This window comes from Marmota flaviventris, chromosome 3, assembly GCF_047511675.1.
Source record: "Marmota flaviventris isolate mMarFla1 chromosome 3, mMarFla1.hap1, whole genome shotgun sequence".
Classification (NCBI taxonomy): domain Eukaryota; kingdom Metazoa; phylum Chordata; class Mammalia; order Rodentia; family Sciuridae; genus Marmota; species Marmota flaviventris.
Window position 1 is genome coordinate 136,036,475 of NC_092500.1, and position 13,607 is coordinate 136,050,081.

Consider the following 13,607-nt stretch of genomic DNA (forward strand, 5'->3'; position numbering starts at 1 on the left):
GCATATTAGCAGACTAGCAGTCATTTATACTGTATAATAAGCAATTTGGTCTTAACGGTTTTGCAAACATTTTCAGATTTCTCCTATAGATGGTAAAGTTACAGTCAGCATTAGACTATATGGATAATCATCTGCCATAAGTTAATCACACATGACTTTTATATTGTTGATGGTTTTGAAATGTCATTATATAAAGAGAAGAATGATTTCAACTTGCCTTCAACATTCAAAATCAAGTTATTACAAAGAAAATTGGATAGTTATGGAGCAACAAATCATTCCCTTATCTTTAAATCTTCACCATAAATTCAATCTCATCAGTGATACCACCTACCACCCTGTTTGAAAAGTCCTTTTTTCTCTTATAAAGTGAGTCCTTATACTCACTTTCTCCTTTTCCTGTTTTATTTTTCCTTAATAGCATTGATCACCTTATAATATGATGTAATTTACATATTTTGTGTCATTTCTGTTGTCTTTCACTGTGACTCCAATATTATATATAAGCTTCTGACAGCACAGATTTTTGTCTGTTCTGGGCACTGATATATTCCTATCATAAAAATGGGACCAATGCAAAGATTTGGTCACTGTTATGATATTTTTAAATGTGTATGTTTAGGAAATATAAATTTATAATTACTGATATTTTTTAATATTTATTTTCAGTTGTAGTTGGACACAATACCTTTATTTTATTTTATTTATTTTTATTGGTGCTGAGGATTGAGCCCAGGGCCTCGCACATGCTAGGCAAGCGCTCTACCACTGAGCCACAACCCCAGTCCCATCATTACTGCTTTTTTTTTTTTTTTTTTTTTTTTATAAAAAAACCTTTTTTTTTCCTTGAGTTTTATTATTTAGAAAAACTAGTTTTAAGGGAATTAGGATTTATATACTTTTGGTTAAGCAATAAGTTTTATTTCAAAGTTTTACATTACATTCCAAATTTCAAATTTTTCTTTAAAAGCTGAACTTAGATAATATAAAAACAACAATGTAACTATGACAATTATTATTCACTTGGTATATATTAATTGTATCTTTATCCAGTGTAAAAGTCTTTAAACTGTAAGATTTCTTTAAATTGTTTTTATTAGTTATACATGACAGTATTTTGACACATTGTACACAAATGAAACACAACCTCTTATTCCTCTGGCTGTACATGGTGTAGAGTCACACCAGTAGTGTAATCATACAAGGATATAGGGTAATAATGTCTATCTCATTCTACCATCCTTCCCATCCCCACAGTCTTTATTATTTTTTAATATTCTTCTAGAACAGCATGTCTTAGGCTAAAAAATTCTTTTTATTAATGTTTTTATTTCATTAAAGTATATAAAATTGATCGACTTTCTTATGTAATATTTTAATATGTCTATGTGATCTATGTCCTTGTTTTCTTCACCGTTTTGTTCTTGAGGCTCTGTCCTCTTGCATATGGTTTACTGAAGTGTGCTTTAATGATGAAACTTGCACTGATAATGACAACAAAAGCCATCTTTTGTTGATTATTGAATGTCAGGCACTAGGCTATGTAAATGAATATTTTAGGCTATCACATGAATATTCCTAAAGCATACTTTTGTGGTAATAATAGTGTTATATGTGCATTTCAGTTACCACTTAAGTTGGAAATCCTAAATGGCTCCTGATTTCCTGCCCATTATAATTTTTCTTTTCAACCTGATACTCTGCTACTTTGTAGAGAAACTCAGTGTTAGCCTATTTGTACTGTTCATTGTTCTCCAAAGACATGATTTATTTTTCTGCTTCCATTTCTGGAGTATTCATTACTTTTAAAAAATCATGACCACCATTCAAATATCATCTAGTCTACCATTCCTCTGAGGTTAATTCCTTCTTTCTTTGTTGTCTCTCCTTTCTTATATACATTTATGCATATATTGTTAATCTATTTAGATATTGTAAGCTTTCTTTTAGTAGAATAATTTTTAATGTTTCTAACAATGCTTATTAGTCAAATCCTTAAACATACAGAGTTTCTCTTAAGCTGTTTTTCATCTGTAAAACATGCATACCATTTTGAAAGGTTGGCACGGCTCTTGAGAAAAGGTACTCTGAAGGTACACAAAGAAGCATAATAATAAAATAAAATTTTCTGTAAAAACCATTTTCCTCATGTATAAATCTAATTTTCAAATATATTTATTTATATTGTTAACACTTTAATAGAGAATTTAAAGAAGCTGAGCTTATAGAAGTAGAGTAAAATAGTGGTTACCAGAAGCTAGGGAGGGGAAACAAAACAGGGAAGGAGTTGAGATTGGTAAAACTGTATAAAATTATAGTTAGATAGGAAGAATAAGTTCTGGTGTTCTCCTGCACCATAGGGTTACTATAGTTAACAATAGTGTATGTTCCAAAATAACTATAAGAGAGGATTTGGAGTATTCTTACACAATGATGAATGCTTGAGTCAATAAATATGCCAAATAACCTGATTTGATCGTTACACAGGGAGTACATGTATCAAGACATCATTGTGTCGCATAAATATGTACAATTATTATGTGTCAAAAATAAAATTTAAATTATAGTCTCCTTGTACTAAATTTTGCAAACTATTTATAGGAAACTATTATACCCCAAAAGCAGCAATCGGATTCTAATTTTTTTTTTCAGATTTGCTAAATGATTGATGTCAACTATATTTTGATTTATGTTCAATGGATTGAGAAGTTTATGCTAAAACTATTAATGAAGAATTATGTTCTTTACTACTGAACTTTTTAAATGCTTTAGATTTTCACTATCAGATTCTCTATAGTTTCATGAAATATTGTCTCACTTTCTCTGAAGACATAGTTTCTAAAAACAATTCTGAGTAGGGATGAGTTATTTTGTGTCATGTTTTTCCTGTATTTGTGAGGTGTTTTTTTTTCCAATTATAGCAAGTACATTTAACATTACATCTACTCTCTTTAAATTTTAAGTGTACAATACAACATTTTTAACAATAAGCAAGATTTCCTGGATTTATCTTGTGAAAGTTTTTCCTTTTTGAGTATTAATATTTCCCCATTTCACAAGTATTAGGTGCTTAGCCATCACCATTGTACTCTCTACTTCTGAGTTTTGACTGTTAGATACCCTAAAAAATTGGAACCCTGCATTTTTTGTCCTTTGGTATCTAGGCGATTCCACTTAGCATTTTGTCTTCAGGTTTCATCCATGTCATGTATGATAAGATTTCCTTCTTTTTAATTCCCGAAAAACATACAATTATATGTATATGCCACATTTTTATTTATTAACCTGTTAGTGGATATTTAGTTTGTCCCATTTCTTGGTTATTGTGAATAGTACTGCAGTGAGTATAAGAGTGCAGATTTCTCTTTGAAATTCTAATTTTAATATTTGGGACAAATACATAGAAGTGGGATTGTTGGATCATATAGTATTTCTGCTTTCACTTTTTTGAGACATTTCTATACTGTTTCCCATTAGATGTACCATTTTACTCTTCCACTAACAGTGTACTATGCTTTTCTTTTATCCACAACCTTGCCAACAGTATATGTTTATTTCATAATAGCCTTCCAAATGTATATGTGATGATATCTCATTGTGACTTTCATTAGCATTTACTTGGTGATTAGTGATGTTGAACAAACAGTTTTTGATGTATATATGGGCCATTTGTATGCATTCTTTGGAAAAGTATCTATTCAGGTTCTATGTTCATATTTTAAATGTAGTTGTTTGTTTGCTGTTGAGTTTTAGGAATTCCATATGTTTTGGATAGCAGCCCGTTATTTGATGTGTGATTTGCAAATATTTCCTTTCATTCTGTAGATCACCTTTTCTCTTTATTCTTTGTTTCCTTTGTCATGCAGTTTGATGTGGTCCTACTTACCTATTTTTTTACTTTTGTGTTCATATCCCAAAAGATTATTGCCAGGACCAGTGTTGTGAAACTTTTCTTCTGTTTTCTTATAACAGTTTCAGGTATTATATTTAAGTCTATCATAGATTTTGAATATAGTTTTATATGTCCTGTGAAATAAGGGTTCAGTATTTATTTGTTTTTGTTATTGGAAATTGAACCCTTGGCACTTAACCATTGAGCCACATCTGCAGCCACCCCCCATCCCCCTAGCAACTATAAGATGCTAAGCAACTCAGTGAGACCCTATCTCTAAATAAAATACCAAGTAGGGCTGAGGATGTTGCTCAGTGGTCAAGTGCCCCTGAGCTTAATCCCAGGTACCCCCCCCCAAAAAAAAACAACAACAGCAGCAAACAGCAGGATAGATAGATTCCAGTGTGTTCAGACATTGGAACATATATAATAATAACTGCTATTTTCACAAAACCATAAGGATGAATCTCTATAATGCCAAATGAAAAAAGCCAGAAACAAAAATGTATCTATTGTCAAATTTCATTTATTTAAGCTCAGAAACCAAACAAAATAATCTGTGTTTCAGAGTCAAAAAAAAAGTGCTTACTTTTGAGCTGGTTGGATAAGTAATTACAGTGTGACATCAATGGTTTTCTAGATAACTTATTGTTTGATCTAGGTGATAGGTACATACATGAGATCAGTTAAAATTCATCCAACTTTATATTCTTAAAATATGAACTTTTTTCTATGTCATATTTTCCTATTATTTTTTTCTAAAACAAAAGCTTTAAATAGAAGCTTTAAAAATGTTTGATCTTATTGAACCTAATTCAGCTCTTTCAAATAATATTTTTATAGATGTTTCATAATAAAACCTACTCAATTGATGGTTTACAATGATTAAGAGAGATTGTTATCATTGTGTTCTAATTTTTTTTCTTTATTAGGCATTTAGTAAATCCCCAAATCCAATATTATTAACTTGGAAATGTTTAGTACATATTCAGAGATAAAGGAACCTATGTTTAACTCAGTGCCTCTCACACTTATTTATGTCCTCTGTTCACTTTTTATAGGCACTAGACATATTCTTGGTAGTCCTCATAATTAATGTACAAAGAACTTTGACATATATTATTTTACAAGAAAAAGTACTATGAATTTGGAGAATAGGTATTGTATAAATGAGAAAAAGTATTATTCTGTGAGAATGCAGTAGATTCAGAATTAGAATCATGAAACTTATAATGTGACTAAGAATTACTCAAGATTAAATTGATGATATCAAATTATTTCAAAATATAAATTTAAAATTAAATTTATTAAATATATTACTAAATATATATATATATATATATAAATTTAAACATATTAAATATATTATTAGCAGAAGTGATTAATGTTTGAATCTTTATGCTTATGTCCATTTTAAATTTTGATTGAAGTTCAAAAAAACTAAAGATTCTGAACAACTTGTGAATCCAGTAATACCTTTTGTTTTCTTTATGGATACTAGTTACATATGGTGAGAGAGGGCTGGGGGTATAGCTCTGTGGTAGAGCATGAGGTAGCATGTGGGAGGCCCTAGGTTTGATCTTCAGCACAGCTAGAAAACAAAAACAAAAACATCCATGTCGTAATACCTGTACAACTTAACTAACATGATCCTTTAAAAACACATAGGTAAGGACTACTTAGACCACTGAGGTGGCTTAAAGATAGGTCAGGAATAAGTACTTAAATCTGTCATCATGTTCTAGGCTTTTTTTTTCCCCCTAATTATCTGATTCTTCCAAGTTTTTCTCTCTGATATATTTTGATTGTTTCTATTTCAACCTTTGTTTTTTAAATTTATTTTCTGATCATAGAAGGAATATGTACTTATTATCATGGAAATTTAGAAAATTCTAAAAAAGGCACCAGTATAGAACTATAGTTTCTTGTAAGGGAAAGAATATGTTAATGTGGTTAAGTAAAGTACCTGTTCATAGATAATAGGTTAAAGAGAATGTTACTGGATTAAGTAATAAAGCATTGAGAAATATAAAGGCAGAATATTAATATCCCAACTAGTCATTTAAACTAAGCAGAGTACATAAAAAGCCATTGAGGATTGAATGTTCTTTTTTACATCAAGCAAATATCAGCCTTGTAAATATATGTATTAAATAAAGAAATGATTCTGTATAAATTCCCAAGGCGATGTTATAAAACGATTGAAGACAAACAGGTGAAGAAAGATTTTCAGGCTTAAGATTTTCGTAAACTTCTGCATTTCTTCTTATAACACGGATAACACAATTACAAAATAAAGCTAAGCTTAAATCCCCAATTGCAGTAGAATTTCCATTAACATTCAAATCTATTAAAATGAACATAGGTACAGTTTCTTTATGCTTATAAACTTCTTCAAAATTCATATGAAATTTTGCAGTAGCGTACTTTTCATCTGTCTTACTCTCCAGAAATACTGCTGCATGTCGTGTGTCCTGTCTTCTTTATCTTACCAGAGAATTTTGTATTCTTCTTTGTGCTGTTAAGAAATGGAACAATAAACTTGCTCTATATAAACTGACAGTAGATTCCACTTTTGAATCAAAACATGAAAAGCCATGACTCTATGTAGTACTATTAATTTATGTTTCAGAATCGTAAGTTTCCCACTCATGGTTATTTTTCTATTCTTGGTATTTTTGGAATCCTGAAACACTAGATAAATGTTATTAGAACTTTAATTTTTCTCATTTATAAAAATTTCAAGGTAGATATAAATACTTGTGTTCCAAAGCCACATTAAATTTCACTGCCCTTATCGACTGGCTGTATTTTGTGAAATGTAGAAAGGGTGTTTGGTATATAAAACTAATGTCATATGACCTGGCACGATTTTGTTCCCTGCCCCTACCACAGAGCATTTGGTAGTGGCTGTATACATTTTAGGTTGTCATAACTGCAAGGACACATACCTACAACTTATAGTTAGTAGTAGAGGACAAGATGCTGTTAAATATCCCACAGTACAAACAGCAGCCACATGCACATATCAGAAAAATCATCCAAAATGCCTGATTGTTGAAAGTCCAAAGCTCTGTTTTTAGATCTTCGGAGAGCCTTAGATATAAGTTAGTTTTAGATATAATTTTGTTTTATATATTTTGTGGCCAAAATCAGATCACATCTAGCAAAGGGCATGACTTTGTTTTCTCTTAAAAAAAAAAAAAATGAGTGAAATAACCCATGCTTAGGATCGTGCTGATCTTTAATATTTAGGAAGATTGTATACATTGAATGTCATCACAAAATATGACTTCTTTTTAAATGGACTTGCTAAAATAACCATAAACATGATTTAAGCTGTGACATTTTTGAAAGACTGACTTAAAAAGACATTTCTATTCCTTTGTCTTGAAGTCTATAGGCAAGGAGAAACAGATGGAAGGAAAGCAGGACTGAGCTCTTCTCCAACCTCTGCCTCTTACCGAATGTGTTGCTTTGGGGAAGTTACTTAGTCTTTCTGTTCTTCTGTAAAATTAGTTTAATATTCTTTTTCTTACTTTATCATTTTTTTTTCTGAGATAAAACCTAGTAGTAGGTTTGTTTGGTTCAGTGAGGAAAATGTTTATTTCTATGCCCATGCCAGCACAGACCTGGTGGAGACTAGTGTCATAGGATAAGGAGGGAAGGCTCTGTCTGATAAAACCAGACTGTGCCAGACTGGCTATCAGGCCAGGACAGCCAGAAGCTTAATCCTGGGGAAAGACAGAGTTGGTAGAGTAAGACAGAAGCTATAGGTAGTGAGGATGAGTGGCCCGGGGTGGAGCAGCAGAGAAGGGGTGGGCTGTATGAGTGCTTTTTTAAACAGTTTAAAATATTTCTGTCTTCATTTATGTGTTCCTTCCAAATAAATACAAAGATAGTGATTCAAGTGAATGTGATTTATATTGAAGGTAAAAGAAATATGGGAGAGGAAGGAGAAACTGAGTCTCAGAAGAGAGGGGGGCCAAAAGTAGTATGTTACCCATTCAGTTAGTATTGTGAATCACTGAAGCTTACTTCTTCTAGGAGTGCTCTTGAAGCCAGTGTAGAACATACACTAGCTTTCCCACTCAAGTAGTGATAGAACTGAGGTTTTTATCTACCAGCTCTCATCAGTCATTTTTGAGTGCTAGTTGTCTGGTGAAGGCATTACTTTCCTGGCACTGGTGAACTTCAGCTGTCAAAGTCAACCAAGTAAAGAAATGATGAAGGTCCTAGAGTTAAAGTCAGGCTGGAGTACATGGAGGTACAAAGGGAAAGGAGAAAACAGGCAGTGCAGTCAGAGACAGTGTTTACTGCAACTTTCAATAACGTGCTAGTTTGATTTTTTTTATTTAGTATATTACAAAACAGTGGAAAATACATATAAAACCATATTTTCATACTGGTATTTTTAAAGATAGCATACTGTGAAAAAAACAGCAACAAATAATACTAAAATATTTCACCAACTGTAGTTTTATTTCTTAAAGATAATGTATGTCTGGTAAACAATCATTCATAGGAGTTTAATTTCATTTTGTTGCATATGGATTTCCAGTTTTCCCAGCACCATTTGTTGAAAAGGCTATCTTTACTCCAATGCATGTTTTTGGCACCTTTGTCTAATATAATTGTAATTTTGTGGGTTAGTTTTTGTGTCCTCTGTTCTGTACCATTGGTGTACCAGTCTGTTTTGGTGCCAGTACCATGCTGTTTTTGTTACTGTTGCTGTGTAGTATAGTTTAAGGTCTGGTATAGTGATGCCACCTGCTTCACTCTTCCTGCTAAGGATTGCTTTAGCTATTCTGGATCTCTTATTTTTCCCAGATGAATTTCATGATTGCTTTTTCTATTTCTGTGAGGAGTAGCATTGGGATTTTGATCAGAATTGCATTAACTCTATATAGTGCTTTTGGTAGTATGGTCATTTTGATAATATTAATTCTGCCTATCCAAGAGCAAGATAGATCTTTCCATCTTCTAATGTCGTCTTTGATTTCTTTCTTTAGGGTTCTGTAGTTTTCACTGTATATATCTTTCACCTCTTTTGTTAAGTTGATTCCCAAGTATTTTATTTTATTTTTTAAGCTATTGGAAATGAGGTAGTTTTCCTCTTTTCCCTTTCTGAGGATTTGTCACTGATACACAGAAATGCCTTTGATTTATGAGTGTAATGGGCCAAGGACATGAACAGACACTTCAAAGAAGAGGATATACAGTCAATTAACAAATATATGAAAAAATGTTTATCATCTTTTGCAATTAGAAAAATGCAAATTAAAACTATTCTAAGATATCATCTCACTCCAGTCAGAATGGCAGCTATTATGAAGACAAACAACAGTAAGTGTTGGCGAGGATGTGGAGAAAAGGCACACTCATAATTTCTGGTGGGACTGCAAATTGGTGCAGCCAATATGGAAAGCAGTATGGAAATTCCTTGGAAAACTTGGAATGGAAACACCATTTGACCCAGCTATTCCTCTCCTCAGTCTATGCTCCATTGAACAGCTAAAGCAATTCTTAGCAGCAAGAGTGAAGCATACTACAGGGACACAGACACATCAATGTTTATAGCAGCACAATTCACAATAGCTTAAATGTGGAACCAACCTAGATGCCCCTCAATAGATGAATGGATTAAAAAATGTGGCATATATACCCAATGGAATATTACTCAGCAATAAAAGAGAATAAAATCATGGCCTTTGCAGGTAAATGGATGGTGCTGGAAAAAATAATGCCAAGTGAAGTTAACCAATCTCAAAAAACCAAATGCCGAATGTTTTCTCTGACATAAGGTGACTGATCCATAATGGGGTAGGGAGGGGGAGCATGGGAGAATTGATTAACTCTAGATAGGGCAGAGGGGTGGGAGGGGAAGGGAGGGGGCAAGGGGTTAGCAATGATGGTGGAATGTGATAGACATCATTATCCAAAGTACATTTTGAAGACATGAATTGGTGTGAACATACTTTATATACCAACAGAGATATGAAAAATTGTGCTGTATATGTGTAATAAGAATTATAATGCATTCCACTGTCATGTATTTAAAAAAGAAAATCAATTAAATATTTAAAAAACATTTATAGTGTTAAAATGCATACATATGTAAGAAGATCTATATCAGAAATAATTTATCCTTATTACACATTTTAACAATTCTTTATATAGACAGATCATTTGTTACCTTACTGAAGGTTTGTTATTGATGCTTTGTCAGTAGCATCTGTGTTTTGAGTTGGTTTTTCAGAAGTGGTATCCTTTGCAGTTCTCTGAGCTTTAACTTTAGTAACCGATGTGATTCTGCAACTTGTATTTGGGGTAAAAATGGGATTTCATAACCCACTTGAATCAAATGCATGAAAGATGATATGTCATGAGCTTTGTAATGTTTTGAACAACCAATAAAAAAAAAAACTTTTCAACAATGCATCCTTGAGAAATAATGATCAGAATAGCACAGAGTTTGTAGTCACATCTGTGGGTGGAATATATATTTTCTATAAATATGTATATATACAGGAACATATATACTCACATATGTATATTATATATATTTTACATAATCAATATAGACCTGTGTCATCTCTGAACTTCTTATTCTGTCTTTCATAAAGATAGAATAATGTTTCCCTTATTGTTTATTAATAATTTTTTAAATAATTTTCTAACTGGATTCAGCTTTCTATACCAGACACATATACTAAAAAACTGTGGATTATGTTTTTGGGTCTTCATTTAGTTATTAGTTTTGTAAAAATTAAATGTATTTTAAAGTTTGGTGACTCTTCACATTATCACATATCGATTATTAAATAAAACCTGACTAGAAAAACTGAAAATATTAAGTTTCACTTCATTGAACTTAAATGTAAATGAATAAAAGAATGTAAAGAAAATTAATAGTGCATGCAGTATGATGCTGTGCTGATTTGCAAGTTTATTTGTTTGTTGCTATTAAGATGGTATGTAATGGCACAAGCCAAGTACTAATGGTCCACTTAACAGCATGAAAGTCATCACAAAACTAGTCATTACTATGTAGCTGAAGGGTAACTATACAACTGTATAGTTACATGAAACATAAAAACATTTTGCGCTGTTAAAAAGATCATCTTAAAGAAAAATGCACCCAATGCAATGAAGCTTATACTTACATTATAACTTCCACTGTAAACAAATTTATTGTTCCTTTTGTTTTTGTTTTCTGAAATTTGTAGTTTAGATGCTGTCTGTGGATTGCTAGGGGTTTAGATACATAACCCCAAAATTTTCACTGCATTGGAGTTAATTTATGATTAAGACTGAGTGTTGTGTTCTACATACAAAGGCAGAAGCATTTATTGTGAAATGTCATGCTGCTCATTTAATCTAGAATTCATCATTAGTAAGCACCAAAGTCTTACACTTTCTCCAGTGTGCTACACTTTCATGCCTCAGGGATTTTGCACATCCTAGATCTCAGGGATGTATTAAGGGTACTATAATTCCATGTCTAGTTTTAAATTGAAAATGTATAGACTTAAACTGGATGTTATTGTTATATTTTGAATGGAAATATTTATAAAGGCTCTTCAGTAGTTTTAACATTTTTGCCACCCACAAAAAGAATGTTATTTACATTATCCTGGTTTTTTAATGAAAAACTGACAAGATGAGAGTAATTGACACACTAAAGATATGCAGAAAACTTAGAATTTGGAATGGAGATTCTGTCCTCTCTTTTATTCATTCCTTATTTTTTCATACAAAAAAAATTGTGGAGAGCCTATTAAATGTTAGGTACTATATTTTTCCTAGTATTAAAGCTATATCATGATGCTCACACACTAGTGGGAAGACGGAATGATGTGGGTGGGCACAAAGTCTCAGTCTTTCGAATCTCACTTATTATATCATGTAGTAGGAGAAACTGGAATTGTTTTAGAATTCTACTTCAACACCATGGTTACTTGATGTGACCCTGCATTTGATCTCTTGGAAAGTTTACCATATATTCCCTTTTATTTTTTCTATTTTTACCTGCCTCTAATTGGGTTTGATGAAATTCCTTGCCTTAATATCTAGCATCTGTTGCTGGGCTGTATGCCTGCCTTCTACCTGGTTTTGACTTTCTTTGTCACCATTAATTTTAGGGACTCTTGATCCTAAACTCTGGTTTTATCTTGATTGCCAACTTATGTTGCTACCACAAACTGTTTCCTTTCAACTGTTGCTACATATGATCTGATTAATAAATTAAAAAGAAGGCCCTGTGGTTTATATCCTTACCTCTTCATAAAGAAGTTCACACATGAGAGAGATTAAATAAATAATAGTTGAATAGGTGAGTATTTGCAAACAAGAAGACAAGTTCTATTTCAGCCTTTTAGGAATTTTAATTATACATAAGAATTTCCCTTTTAAGATTTGTTTGTACTTTTTAGTTAAAACCTCAGAATCTCATACACACAGGCGTTATCGAACTACAAAATGAGAATGCATTTTAATATGCCAAATTTCATCTAATGCAGTTAAATATTCTCTGAAAATCTAGAAGAAATATGAGTTCAGAAGAGAAAGTTTAAGAACAACAACAACAAAAAAATGAAGAATTAGCCCTCCCACAGAGAAGGGATAAGTTCCTTATTAACCTGTTCATGTCATTTAATTTTTTTTTCAATCAGAAAATTATTTAATAATTGGAAAGAGAAATGTGCTAAATAGATTCCTGTGGTCTTTAAAAACAAGGATATTTTTAAGCCTATCAATAAAATCAACTATATTGAAGATAATTCATAATAAGCATATATATGGAGTTTTGAAAAAAGCACTTTTAAGTTATGTCTTTGAAATTAAAAAAGCAAGACTCTGAAATTTCAGTAACTCAGACTATTTCTTACTCTATATATGTTTATCAAGCATTTTGATTCTATAGAGTGAATTTTATATAAACTTAGATAAATAAATATTCAAAACTATTTCCATATTTATATTACCTACATTACCCCTGTCTAGGTAAAAAAGAGAAACTTTTGTGTAAAATTTAAGTATCAGGTTACATTAAAATATTTTTTAGTGTTTTTATATGGCTAAGGAGTCTTTTCACTTTTTCCCCCATAAAATCATGTTATATATAATTATCAAAACAGAGAGTCAGTATATAATGTCCCTCTTCTATTTAAAAAAGCCATAAAAATAGTAAGATTTGATTATGTTGTAGACAAAATTAAGCTTTAGTTCAAAAAGAAGCCCTAAAATTTTAGAATAATTATTAATACTAACGGGATGGATGAAGTAATAGATATACATTGGGGAAATGTCTCATTCTTGCAAGAGTCATACTGAATATTTAAAAGTTTAGCAATAGATTTCTCTTAACTTTTGTTTCTCATTCATTTCATCCCTCCAAGTATTATAAACTGTTAGTGTCATTTTTAGTTATTTGATAAAGTAGTATAAAGCATACAGTAGAATTGGATACAGGTAAAAAACTGAATGAAGCATATTTTATTTTAATTTTGGTTTCTAATGAACAAATAACACATTTTTGCTTAGTATAAATATTATAATCTTGGAATGGAATCCTCCTCTCTTTGTACTTTTTAAGTCCCCTTTCTCTGTCATTGTTCAATTGTCTTTGTCTTGACATAGTTATTCTTTAGCTCCTTGGCTAAATATAAAGTTCTGTTCTGAGTGGCCATGGTATGGGCCAAGGATGTAGCTT

General features: G+C 31.5%; 1 protein-coding gene across 4 annotated transcripts in view; it reads left to right on the top strand.

Moving 5' to 3' along the window:
* The window catches only part of Tusc3 (tumor suppressor candidate 3), a 219,032-nt gene that overhangs the window by 126,252 nt on the left and 79,173 nt on the right, over positions 1-13,607 (top strand). The window lies entirely within an intron of this gene.